Source organism: Botryllus schlosseri, chromosome 2, assembly GCF_051294905.1.
Source record: "Botryllus schlosseri isolate E-star chromosome 2, Bs_hap1, whole genome shotgun sequence".
Lineage (NCBI taxonomy): Eukaryota > Metazoa > Chordata > Ascidiacea > Stolidobranchia > Styelidae > Botryllus > Botryllus schlosseri.
The window spans coordinates 37,021,568-37,034,017 of record NC_137237.1 but is presented as its reverse complement, the minus strand read 5'-3'; positions in this window follow the sequence as shown (position 1 = coordinate 37,034,017).

Sequence of the window (12,450 nt, the reverse complement as noted above, 5' to 3'; positions counted from 1 at the left end):
CAATGTATTTGTTATATAACATTGGAGACTCGGTAAAACTTGCTGACTGACGCGAATATTTTTCCACACGTTGTGGAATTTGTTCTCGATACGAAGCCATACATTTGAGTATAAATTTGTAATATAATGTTCACCCCTAGATGTTAAATGCTTTTTCGGATATTGCGAACAAAACCACTTACGTTATAATCGCCAATCAAATGAAGGCTGCTGCACACTGGCTCTCGCGACTAGGGCTGGGCACAATGATTCGAGTACTCGAATCTGAATCGAGTATTAATTCTAATGATTCGAGTCGAGTAGTAAAAGTCGATTTTTTCGAGTACTGAAATTATACGTTTCTCGCCACTGAAAGATTATTTATCAACGAGAATTATAGTTTCGATACTAATTTTCACTGTTGGAGCCTTGGAACATTGATTGTCCGTATGGTACCATACGTAACATGTAGTACAAAGCTACCAACGTTACTGGGAATAGCATGTTTCTGAAGTCATGATCATCCCACAACATTGTCACCAAGTGCAATGAAATCGGTATGGTCGAATAATACCAAAGTATCTTTAATGTGATGGATAACAGGCATTACATTCTTTGAGATCGCATAACAGGTACATAATAGAGCTTTGACACATTACATTCTATTATGACGTCATAACGAGTGATACTCGATTACTCGACTCGACTCGAAGCATATTACGTGATTCAGAATCGAATCACTCAGGTACTCGATTTTGCCCAGCCCTACTCGCGACACGACAAAACGAGAGAATCGCGCCTGTCTGTGACAAAACCATGCACACCGCGTCGCCAGACTACGCAACAAAGCGTCGGCGAGCGGGCTGCGCAGCTCGCCGACAAAGTTGAAAAATTCCAACTTTGTCGCGAGTTGCGGGCTCAGTCGCAGTAGAAAATAAGCATGCGCTTTTATTTCGACGGTGCTGTTGCAATCTTTTCTAATCGTTCAACTTCCTAATGTAACATTCTCGTGTACCAGATGCGTAATTTATCTTGGGATTGACTCAGGGCGCTGTATGATATCCAACAAGCCCAGAAAAAGAATGATTCAACCTCAAGTTGATAACTTGAAGATGGATGAACGAAATGAAGATATATTTGATAATTAAATTACTATATGTTCACAATACAAGATGAATAACAGAGAACATGACCGCTAGCCAGCCAATGCCACTGACATGCTTGACATTACGAAAGTACCGGTAGGCCAAGAAGAGTAGGCCTATATACAGGCCGTGTTATTTTTGGCATTTCAGGAGCCAGATGCCAAAACTGCCAAAAATAAAAATTTGAAAATGCCAAAAATAAGTAATTTTTGGCATGTGCCAAAAATAACACGGCCTGCCAAATAGTGTATTTCGATCATGGTGTTGTGTTAACAGGACCGCGTTACGAGCGAGAAGAGCGTTTGTGAAAGGCAGGTTTCTTAATCTGGTTCCAGCCCACCCATTAGGGGTGAAAGCATGGTGTCCTAAATGGTGTGGGCACAGCGAGATTGAACGGCTGAGTGCATTTGGTTTACGTCATACTTTCCATTTGTCAAAAGGCAATTTTACGACCATTTTTGACCGGCTTGTCGAGCGCTAAATTTGATAAAACGGGTATCAATGAGAAGCTGCCGCCGTACTGATTATTAAAATATATATTATATTCTGCTCATGGAACTGGAACCCCCAAAATCAACCACGATTTTTGCATGTGATCGAGTTGAACATTGTGACGCAACAAACTGTCTGGCTATTTCTGAGCTGCATAGTCTCGTTTTGCCAGACAGTCTTGTTCCGTCAATGTTCTTAACAAGCTAACCTTCCCAGGACTCTTCCATGCGAGTTGGTAATATTAAAGCCACCTGAAGTGACAAAAGTCCTCCGAAAATATATCGGTATGACCGAAGGAGAAATGATAGTCGGGCTACTAAATGAAGCTCTGAAAACCTTTTGTGGATGACTGGCAACATTCTTTCCCGCAACGGCTACTGTTGAAGCCGATATTTCCCAGACTCGCTGGGCGAGAAATGAATATATGAGAAACTAAGCTGACCTGAGTTTGGAAGCACTGTTACAGTGCAAACGATTCAAGTCTATTCGACAGCTGTAACAATCAGCTGTTGAGCGTGTTTGTTAGGCTTTTCTTTCTTTTTTTTTGCTTATTGGTACCGATTCCGATGGATACTGCACATTTTGTGGTTTCGTTTGATATTATTAACCTATGAAATCGTTAGGTTTTTTCTTATTATTATTGTTTGTTAGCACTGATTATACGTGGATGCTGCACATGCACATTTTGTGGTGTCTTTTGACAAACTAGCCCAAATAAAGCGTTTTTGTGACGAATTCAAGGTTGAAACTATCTATTTAGATGACAATGCCAAAACTGCCAAAAATAAAAATCAAAAAATGCCAAAAATAAGTTATTTTTGGCAGTTTTGGCATATGCCAAAAATAACACGGCCTGCCTATATATTATAAAGATATCTGATTGATGGACTATGTCAGGGAGTTTCAATTATTACACACCTTCTTGTTTATATTCTTTGTATCATCGGTACTGTATATTGTGCATCTGCGTCTTGAGTTGAAATAATAAACTGAGTCTTCGAATTTTATAATATGTTAGTGGCATCATGGTGTATTTCCTATCAAAAGTCGGAGCATCGGCAGAATGCTGTCAGTACACATATAAAACACAGATGTGTAGGAAGTATCTTGATATGCTCTTCAATAGTAATAACCAAGAACCTATACTGTTACGAAATCATAAAGCTGGTACAGAACAGATAGGCCTACGTTACGACTCGGTGTCCCAGTGTGCAGCAGAACGCAACTACCACGATCGTGAGCGCGACACGATCGGGGAATTACCTGTTTTAGTCGTGTCGCAAAGCCAGTGTGCAGCAGCCTTAACCATCAACAACGACAACAACTTCCTTTGCGATCAATGTATTTGTGATATAACAATGGAGGCTCGGTCAAACGCACAATCATTGGGTAATTGGTTGCTCTCACAGATCACGCCAGTGTATCGTTAACAATTTGAAGTTATACAAGATTTAATCGACATCGACGACTTGATGAATTGAAATTGACTGGTAAATTTTGCTTCGAGTCGCGAGTCAATCCGTTTTTCTGAAACTTCGAGTCAAGTTAAGTCATTTTTGTAACGTGACTCGAGTCAGGTCAAGCGATACGAAGAAGGTGACTCGAGTCGAGTCATGACACTGGTTATGGTTCATCCATTTTGAAATTCCTGTTGCCAGTGCTGGTGGCTCTGCCACGTCGTATGGTAAGTTTTGAGCATTTATTCAAGTGGATCATGAGAAGAGTTAAGCGGAGGCAGAATAGAAGTGGCGAAAATGAGTCGCCTTGAAAGATGCCACTGCGGATGTGAATTTTACAGGTTCATTTTTCACCTTGGCCATGTTTAATCAACAGTTTTGTTTGCCAATTTTTCATTGAGTTCTCAATGAATCTGATGATCGGATTCATTTTCATTTTCAGAATCCATGTGTGAGGGACAGAATCGAAAGCTGTTTTGTAGTCTATCCATGCCATGCTGAGGTTAGTGTGTCTTCTGTTGCAGGTTTCAAGAATGGTTTTGTCAAGGAGCAGGTGATCCTTAGGCTACGACCAAGGGTGGCTTCCCTGCATCCTTTTTGCTGCGATGGAAGAAGGTTTTATAGGTGTTTAGCTTCGTTTTGCCAGGATTTTTGTCAGTGTTTTATACATGGTTGTCAGACATGTTATCGGCCTGTAGTTCTTGGGGTCCCTGGTGTTTTCATTTTTTGGGATAAGATAAGTGATATCTTTTGTGAACCAGGTTGGGATCTCGTGCGAGTTGGTTGAGGATAATAGCTCATTGTGGGTTGCCGCTAGGTATTTATGTGTTGCAGTTAGTTTTTAGCCAAAAGTTTTCGATCTGGTCAGGACCATAGCTGCTTTCCAGTTCAGTGAACATCTTAGGGTCTACTTGATTTCTTGTTTTGTGATTTCTGACCATTGTTGTTCTGGTGTTTAAAGATGGTCACCGTGGAGATCTTTCATCCAATTTGCATTTGAGTTGTGCGATTTTTTGGTTTCTCATATTTTCTTCCACAATGATTCCACATCTGCGGTGGCTGGTATTGTACTGCTTGCGATTTTGTGGTTTGACTTCCGTTTCATCATTTGGAAAAAATGACCAGGTTTGCGAGCAAATAACACGTTTTGGCTTTATTGTGTTTCTCGTATTTTATAACGTCTCAACCTTTGTGCTTTGGCGCATATTCTCATTTTTAATTCTTCTTGCAACATTGTCACTTTGATTTGGTGCTCCAGTGCTGTCCTTTTTACGTTGTTTTTTATTTTATGGGAAACATTTTCTTTTTTGAGTTCTGAGAGTATCGCAACGTCGCATATTAGTTTTGCGATTTGGTTTTCAATTAAACGTTGCCAAGCTGGCATATGACTTCCTCTTTTTTTCTTGACAGGTACATGTATTTTGCAGTGCCTTTCTGAGATAACTGCTGCAGTGCTGTAAATGAGGTTGCTGATTGTTGTTAAGGAACATTGTTGCCTTTCTTCTTGTTTTTCATTTAGCATTACAGGTAGTATGGTTTCTGTCAAAATTTGTTCGCTACTGCAATATCAGTTTTCAGTTTCTTTGTAGTTTGTAGGTCAGGTAATTTCTTTCTGTCATTTATACCCAATGTGGAGTTCATTCGGTCGATGATTTGATTTTTGATCCTAAATTTTAATTCTGTGTCTATGTCCTTATTCTTAGGTGTTCTTGATTCATTCGGATGCCCGGTGGTGTTTTGTAATTTTACTTCTGCGATGTTCGGGTCGTCAAGTGGTTGTTGCGGATTCAGGTCATCTTGGCCGAATTTAAGTTCTAGTGCAGACCTGGGCAAAGTGCGGCCCGCGGGACAAATGCGGCCCGCGAAGCCATTCTGTGCGGCCCGCGAAAGGTTGTTTGGAATTCATAACATAAAACCTGCTTTTCTAATGTTGACGCGTGCACTCAAACCATAGGCTGTACCAACTATACGGGAAATTCGTTTACTTCGAAGGTTGTTCATTAATATGCTACTATTACGCTGCCTACGTACCTCGCATGCATAATTCAGATTCTAAATAAAGGCAATGTGGAAAAGCATGAGTAGGAATTAATGTCATAAGAAATCACCTTTTCCAAGTAGTTTAGGTCAAACCTTCTTTCTTGCCAATGTCGCATTACGCATTATACCGTATGTGTTTCGAATTGCTACGTGAGGCGTTTCCAAATCGCTAATTCGTGAAACAAGTCAATCAGTGCTCGTCATTACTATGACTCATCATATATATCACCCATAAAGGATGAACGGGCATGTCAAAAAATAAGCCGAAAGCTAAAATTCAAAGAAGGTTAGAGCACTAAATATTTGTATACTGGAGTTAGGAGTAAACCCGTCCTTTTAGTTTTTGCCGAACATGTCGCCGAGATTAAGAATTTTAGTTATGGCAAAAACACGAAACACTCGGTCAAGGGAGGGCGAATTTCAGAAAAACTGCAGGCTTTGCTCAACATCAAGGCTATTTGAGGTGAACACTGCTCGGAAGGCAGCGACCGAGACAATAAACTTTGTACTATGCCATATACATTTCAGTGCAGTGGTTCTCGAGCTGGAGGGCGTGAAAGCATCTGAAGAGGGGCGCGAAGTCGAAGTTGAATGACTTTTTTTTCGCGCTCGGCGCGATTTACCCCGTGAATTATGGGGTATAAGTTATTGTTCTGCGTATTGTCCGACTTTGATATTTCAGAATTATGTCATCATCAGCCATAACTTTCATGCCACCAAACCATCCGTTGGGATGCTAGAATCCTCTTTGCTCTTTTTAATATTTTGTGATATCATGATAGGAGGGGGGCGAAATGTTTCACTATCATAAATGGAATGGTGTCCAAAAAAGTTTGAGAACCACTGTTTTAGTGTCTTGGTAGAAGAACGTGGATAGGGGTTTAATTAGAGTTAAAAATGTATCATGTTTAACATTGTTTCGAGTCATGACGACAGATACATATTTTTTTAATTAACCACCACTTTCTCGTTACCTAACATCAACACATTCACTGAGCAGCATTAAAAACAATATAGTTTAGAAATAAAATTAAAATACGCTGGAAAATATAGCTATAATTTTCACTCGGCCCGCCAACGTATTTTCTACTTCTCATTTGGCCCGCGGAGGAAAATAATTGCCCACCCCTGTTCTTGTGCCTTAATTGTCACTTGACTGAGATTTCGAAAAGGCGAATTTCGGCAAACCTGGCTGCGAAACTATCAACACAACAAGGCCATTTCACCAAACTACACACTGCTCGGGTTGTAATATCCCGTACTTTTTGATGATCTAATTAATACATGGGTCAACAACGCGGTGCCCGCGAGCCCCAGGTAGCCCGTTAGGACCAGATGAGTAGCCCGCGAGGCTGTTCTAAAAATAAATCGAATAGCAGCACTGACCAGTGAGCTGATTGATTGATTGATTTAGCTATTCTTTTTTAAATCATACTAACATATCACTTGCAAATGACAATACATATACATTAACACTTAAATGATTATATCAAATATTTTCAATTACAATTAGTAATATAACAACATGTAATCGAATCACAAGATTGAGAAGACGGCACACTGCCTATGCAGGCGACATGACGGAATGCCATCCAAGGTCTTCTTGAAATGGCGATGGGTTCCGTTATGGTGGCTTGACGTCCAGGACAATGCCAAATGAGCAAACAACATTACTATTCGGTAGCAGATAGCCGTGATGCACTAGCAGATTTTCAATAGCTGTATGCCCATTACGTATTGCATCTTGTGACACAGCTTGTTTCTCGTACACTTAAAGCAGTTTAGTCCCATGTTTCTAACTTTCGGTAATCATTGCTGCTGTCCTGTAAAACGAAATATATGGAGCCTGTATGCTGAACAGTTAGATATTAAAATTGTAACACTGCAAAATGACCTCCACCTCATAGCCCAACAGGCTGCACCAAACTTTTGGTTCCTTGTTGACACGGAATAGTACAGTGGTGTATGCGTAGCAGCTACAAAGGTTGCAAGCAAGTTTGGTTCAACTTATCGTTGTGAATCAGCTTTTTCTGACATGCAATTCATCAAAAACAAACACAGAACAGCCTCCATGATGCATATCAGGAAGATTCACTCACAGTTGCAGTGTCAAGCACTGTTCCCTCTCAGCTGCGTGCGTGCGCGGCCGCGCACTGCATTTAAAGTCGCCGCGCACAGAAAAACGTGTGCCGCCCACAAGAAAGCCGAAGGGATGACCTTTTTTTTTTCAAGGGACCGCGCAGTGAGTTGGTCAGTGCGTGCAAACTCGTGAAAAATTAAAGGGATCATTGGTGTCAGAGTACAGCGTACTAGTTGATAGCATGCAATGCAAGGCTTTCCACGGACTATTATAGAAACAGATAACATGATGTCCATTCAAAAGTGTGATAGTATTCATTTACAAGTTAAAGTTCACTGTTGTTGCATAATTTATACAGACATGGTGCGAAGTGATTCATGGTTTCTTAAAAATGCTTGTGTTTAGCTAGTGGAATTCGGATGTTTTGATTTTACAAGACTGTCTTAGAAGTCTTCATGTGACAGCCCACCCATTAAGGGTGTATGCGATGATTGTTAGTTACTATTGTGATAATAATGTTATTTCTAGGGCCGCCACTTGGTGGAGCGATGACAATGCATGCCTCTCTCTTGTCTGAACTGGCTGTCTTGAGGACGCAAAAATAAAGCTGTCTAAAAACTATTGTGAATCTCTTTACATCGACTATATTAGGAGGTCTTCCACATTCACACAATGTGATTCCTGCTCAGTGCTATGAATACAAAAGTGGAATTAAGTCTGGTATGGGTTAAAGGGGTTGCAAAAAGGCTGGTGATCCCTGATCTAATAGAAGGGCGTAACTGGGCGTTGGTGTGATTAAAATGAGATAACAGTGTTTCTTGTTTACAGTTGCTTGAATAATTACGAGGGATAAATATTCTTTTTGTACATTAACTCTAACTTCCGAATTGTCTAACAGTAACACATCCACTCAGTGCTTTCAATTTAGAAATGAATAGAATTTATACCGCAGAATGCAGTGTAAGCTTTTGGTTTAGCCCACCAACGTATTTCCTGCTTCAGATTCTAAGAAAAATATTTGCCACCTCTGGCATATGGGGGTTCTCAAGTTAGTAAATGTTAGGAATCGTGCTGAACTGGATTTCATTCTACGAGGCTAGGCAATAATATTATTTTATATGAAATATCAGACATAGAATGGACATTTCAATAGGATGAGGTTTCGAGTTTGAAATGGGTGAGATTTCGACTCAAAATCCGCCTGCTTGCTACGCCACTGTTGGCAGTGATGACTCTGAGCTAGCAATGGCTGCACAAACGTCACTCAACAGAAAACCGTTATCTCGATTCACGCAAACCGACCACACATGCCTCTTACTAGTTTGACAACTAATATTTTGTTCAGATGTGCAACTATATATATAACTAGAAACTAGAGCTGCGCGCTTTTCAATGTCCGCAACTAGAACTAGAACTAGAAATACTCAATTTTTTAAATCCGCAACTAGAGATAGAACTAGAAGTACTCAATTTTTAAAATCTGCAACTATAGAACTAGAACTAGGACTACTAAAAAAAAACAGTAGTTTGTTGATCGCAAACTAACTAGATCAGTAGTTTGTGCAAGTCTGGTAAAGACCATCAACAATGTATGTTTCTTCCGAAATACCATGCAGATGATGATAATAGATTTTGATGTGATAACTTTTACAGTATATATCTTGGTAATTAATTTGGTAATACTAAGTAGAATAAAGTCAGTGAAATATTTTGAAACATGACAGGAAATGAAATATGTTGGTAACGCTGTGTTATGCTTATCATGTAGCATCTCGAAACGTGTTACAGGAAATGATCAACCCAACAGGACATGTTATGTGATATAATATGTTTAGGGGAAAATATGTATATATATATTTGTTTGATGCAACGTAAATATTCATTCAATAATTCGGTCATATTCATTCATCGTGATTTTGGAACGATTCAATTAATTTACAAGTGTTGGACAGACTTGGACAACTAAATAATTCTAGTTGTCTAATTTCACTAAATTAGAGCGAAATGCCACTAATCTAATTCTAATCTAATTTGCGAAATGTTTCGACGCTCTAATTCTAATTTGAATCTAATTTACGATTTGTTCTTGTGCTCTAATTCTAATTCTTATCCAATTTGTGAAATGTTTCTAGGCTCTAATTTTAATTATAATCTAATTTATTGTTGTCCTGAAAATGCCAATTTTTCCGCGGCATTTTGCAGCGAGTTAACAAGTATATCCCTCTCGCACAGGGAAATCTAGTGACAAGTCGCCATCGCATTACTTACACCGTATGGTCATAGTAGGTATTGTGCGACGAATGATAGCCATGCTGGCATGGTAGCTTGTAGTAGGCTATGCGAGCAACATTCTAGTTTCGATTACAAACAGAACAACAGCAAATAAATATATATAGCTATCACAAGCTTGGTCACTTTCATGCTCTCAACTACACCAACAAAAAAGAGGATGATTACTTCAGATCTAACCAGGGAAAATACATTAGAGGACGAGGTGGCAAGATATTTCGCAGCATAGAGTGAGAGCATGGACTGCGTGATGTTTTGAGTTACTGGAAAAGAGATCATCGTTTTCCTCATCTCAAGGCTGCTGCTGCTCGAGAACTCGTAGCCATGACTAATGACTATAGACTTGTAGGCATGACCCTAGGCCGTTTTCTAAGCTTCTCGGTTTGAGCAGTGTCCGAGTAATCGCACGTCAAGGAAATATGCTTATTAATATCAGCTGACTCTCCATCTATGGAATGCTGTTGCCATCGCCGAAGCCATTTCAGCTAGTGAGGATTAGTGTTGTTGGGCACGGGCAAATAGCTTATTTTTGAAACAACAACAATAATTTGAGACTGAAATCAATTTCATCACTTCAAAATGCTTCATTTCCGATTCTTCCAGAATCAAAAATAAGATATTCGGCTGCAAAATATGACCTCGTGTTGATGGCCCCTGGTGCAGAGCAAAACGAGCCAAGCTTGGTGAACAGACGATAACCATTGTCATAACTATTGTCATGGTTATGGGAATGCACAGTGATGTGATATGAACTGAACGTTTGGCTGTATTCATTTCTCATTCGCAATTTTATTCTATTCCAGGTTTTTGCGAATTCAGTAATAATTCTAATTCTAATTCTAATCTAATTTGGAAAAAGTGTGTAGCTCGAATTCTAATTCTAATCTAATTTGGAGAAATCTGTGAGGCTCTAATTCTAATTTTAATCTAATTTGGAAAAGCTGAAAATTTTCTAGTTGTCCAAGTCTGGTAGTGGAGACAGAACAAAGAAAGTTTTTCGCGTGATTTTGATGTACGTGTGTACGAGCCAGGCTCTGTCGTATACGTCAGTCAAAGCCGTTCACTGCCTTGGATGCCGGTCCATCGATAGGAAGATTTACGCAGCGAATCCTATAGTAACCTTGCGGAGTCAGATTGCACACGTTTAACACAGTTAAGACAGATGCTACTGGGTAATTGATTACTTCTATTTTTCGATATACAATTGAATCGTGTACTGAATTGTATATACCAAAAGATGGGCAAACTGCGGCTCTTCGAGCATTTGAGTGCGGCTCTTTATTGGTTGCAAATGCGTATTGCCAGAGGTTTAACGTAGTTATAAATTGATGCATTCTATCATGTATCGTCCACATGTGTATTGTTTTCGTGTTGTTTCTTTCCTTATGGTTTACGTAAAACCTTGTAAAATTCAGGGGAAGGTGGCAATACAGGGTCGGAGCTTTACAATTGAAATCTAGAATCAAGCTCACATAAACGTGACACCCGCAACAAGGGTGCATGGTCAATTACCATCAATCAATCATAAATCATTGTGTTAAAAGTTGAACAATGAATTTGATATATAATTAGTCATGGGAGTTCAGGTCATGATCATTTCCTGGCTAACAATGGTGAATACGGGTCTTCCCATTTGTATTGTAAAGGGTAGCAATAAATGCAGAGTTTGGCCTAAAACATGTTGTTGAGCGATAATTGAAAGAATTGAAAGTATTAAAGTATGAACAGGAAAAAGAGAACAGAATTGGAGAAGAGTTTGCATTCAGGAATAATGGAGGTGAGCCACCGTGCCTGATATGTCATGATTCGCTAAATAATTACAATACCAGTAACTTGAAACTTCACTACAAAACTAACTATCAAAACTTCGCCACTAGTTACCCAACGGGAAGACAGATTTACGGAGTAATAGGATTACTGCGCTGAAATTTTCCTTGAATGCTCAGCAGCAATTGAAGGAACTGCTCCGCACGTCGTATCAGTCTGATTTCAATCACCACGAAGCCTAGGCAGAGGTGGTCAGTAACGAAGTACTTCTACTTTTTCGAAGTACTCAAGTAGTTTTCCTCTACTTCTGGTACTTACTCAAGTAGATCTGATTTTCGCTACTTCTACTTCGTAATATTTTGTTATCTACTTACTTACTTTTCGCTATTTTCAGTTTGTCAAGTAGAAGTAGTTCAATCTTCCAATCAGGAAGATAACCTGAGGAATTTGGGGGCTGTTTTCACGGTGTATCAACATTAAATTTTCATAAAAGTTTAGTAAAGCCCAGAATTTTCGTCGCGCTTCGCGCGCAGTCCTGGATACGGAGTGACCAGTATGATTTCACGAAAATATCGATGAATATAATTCTGGTTGGCGTGGTTCCGTTTACACCAAATTGTCGCCCTTCGTCCATATCAAATATTTCATCACAGTATATATGGCTCATCATAACGTTTGAAACTGATGTTTCGCAATCTAGCATTTACTTGTCATATTGTAATCTAGCATGTCCATGGCGTGTCCAAATCAGGAAAAGTGGACTCTGACTTTTTTTTAGTTTAAGAGCTGTTTTAGCATACCACCTTTGAAACTTTCTGGACTAAAAACATGAAATACATGTTCTGCTTTTTGAAGTAGTATTTATCTTTCACTCTCATTTTCCAGTATCATATACTTTGAGTTATAATTATTATCAGTTCTTTTGTCTGGATAACATACATGTTGAAGCATAAACGCAGGAGTAGTAATGCCTTTAATTTCTGGAAATAAAGCTACACAATATGGCATTTTTATGGTCCACCATATTTTATATTAACGTGTACTTATCGCGCAAAGTGTTTACACCGTATCCTATACAACGTCTCCGTAATGCTCTTCGACTAAACTACGGGCCTTATAATATGGGGAATGGCGCCATACCATGCTATTTTCTAGAACGTGCTGTTCGAGAAAACAGAGGATTAGCATCGCATTTCCATAT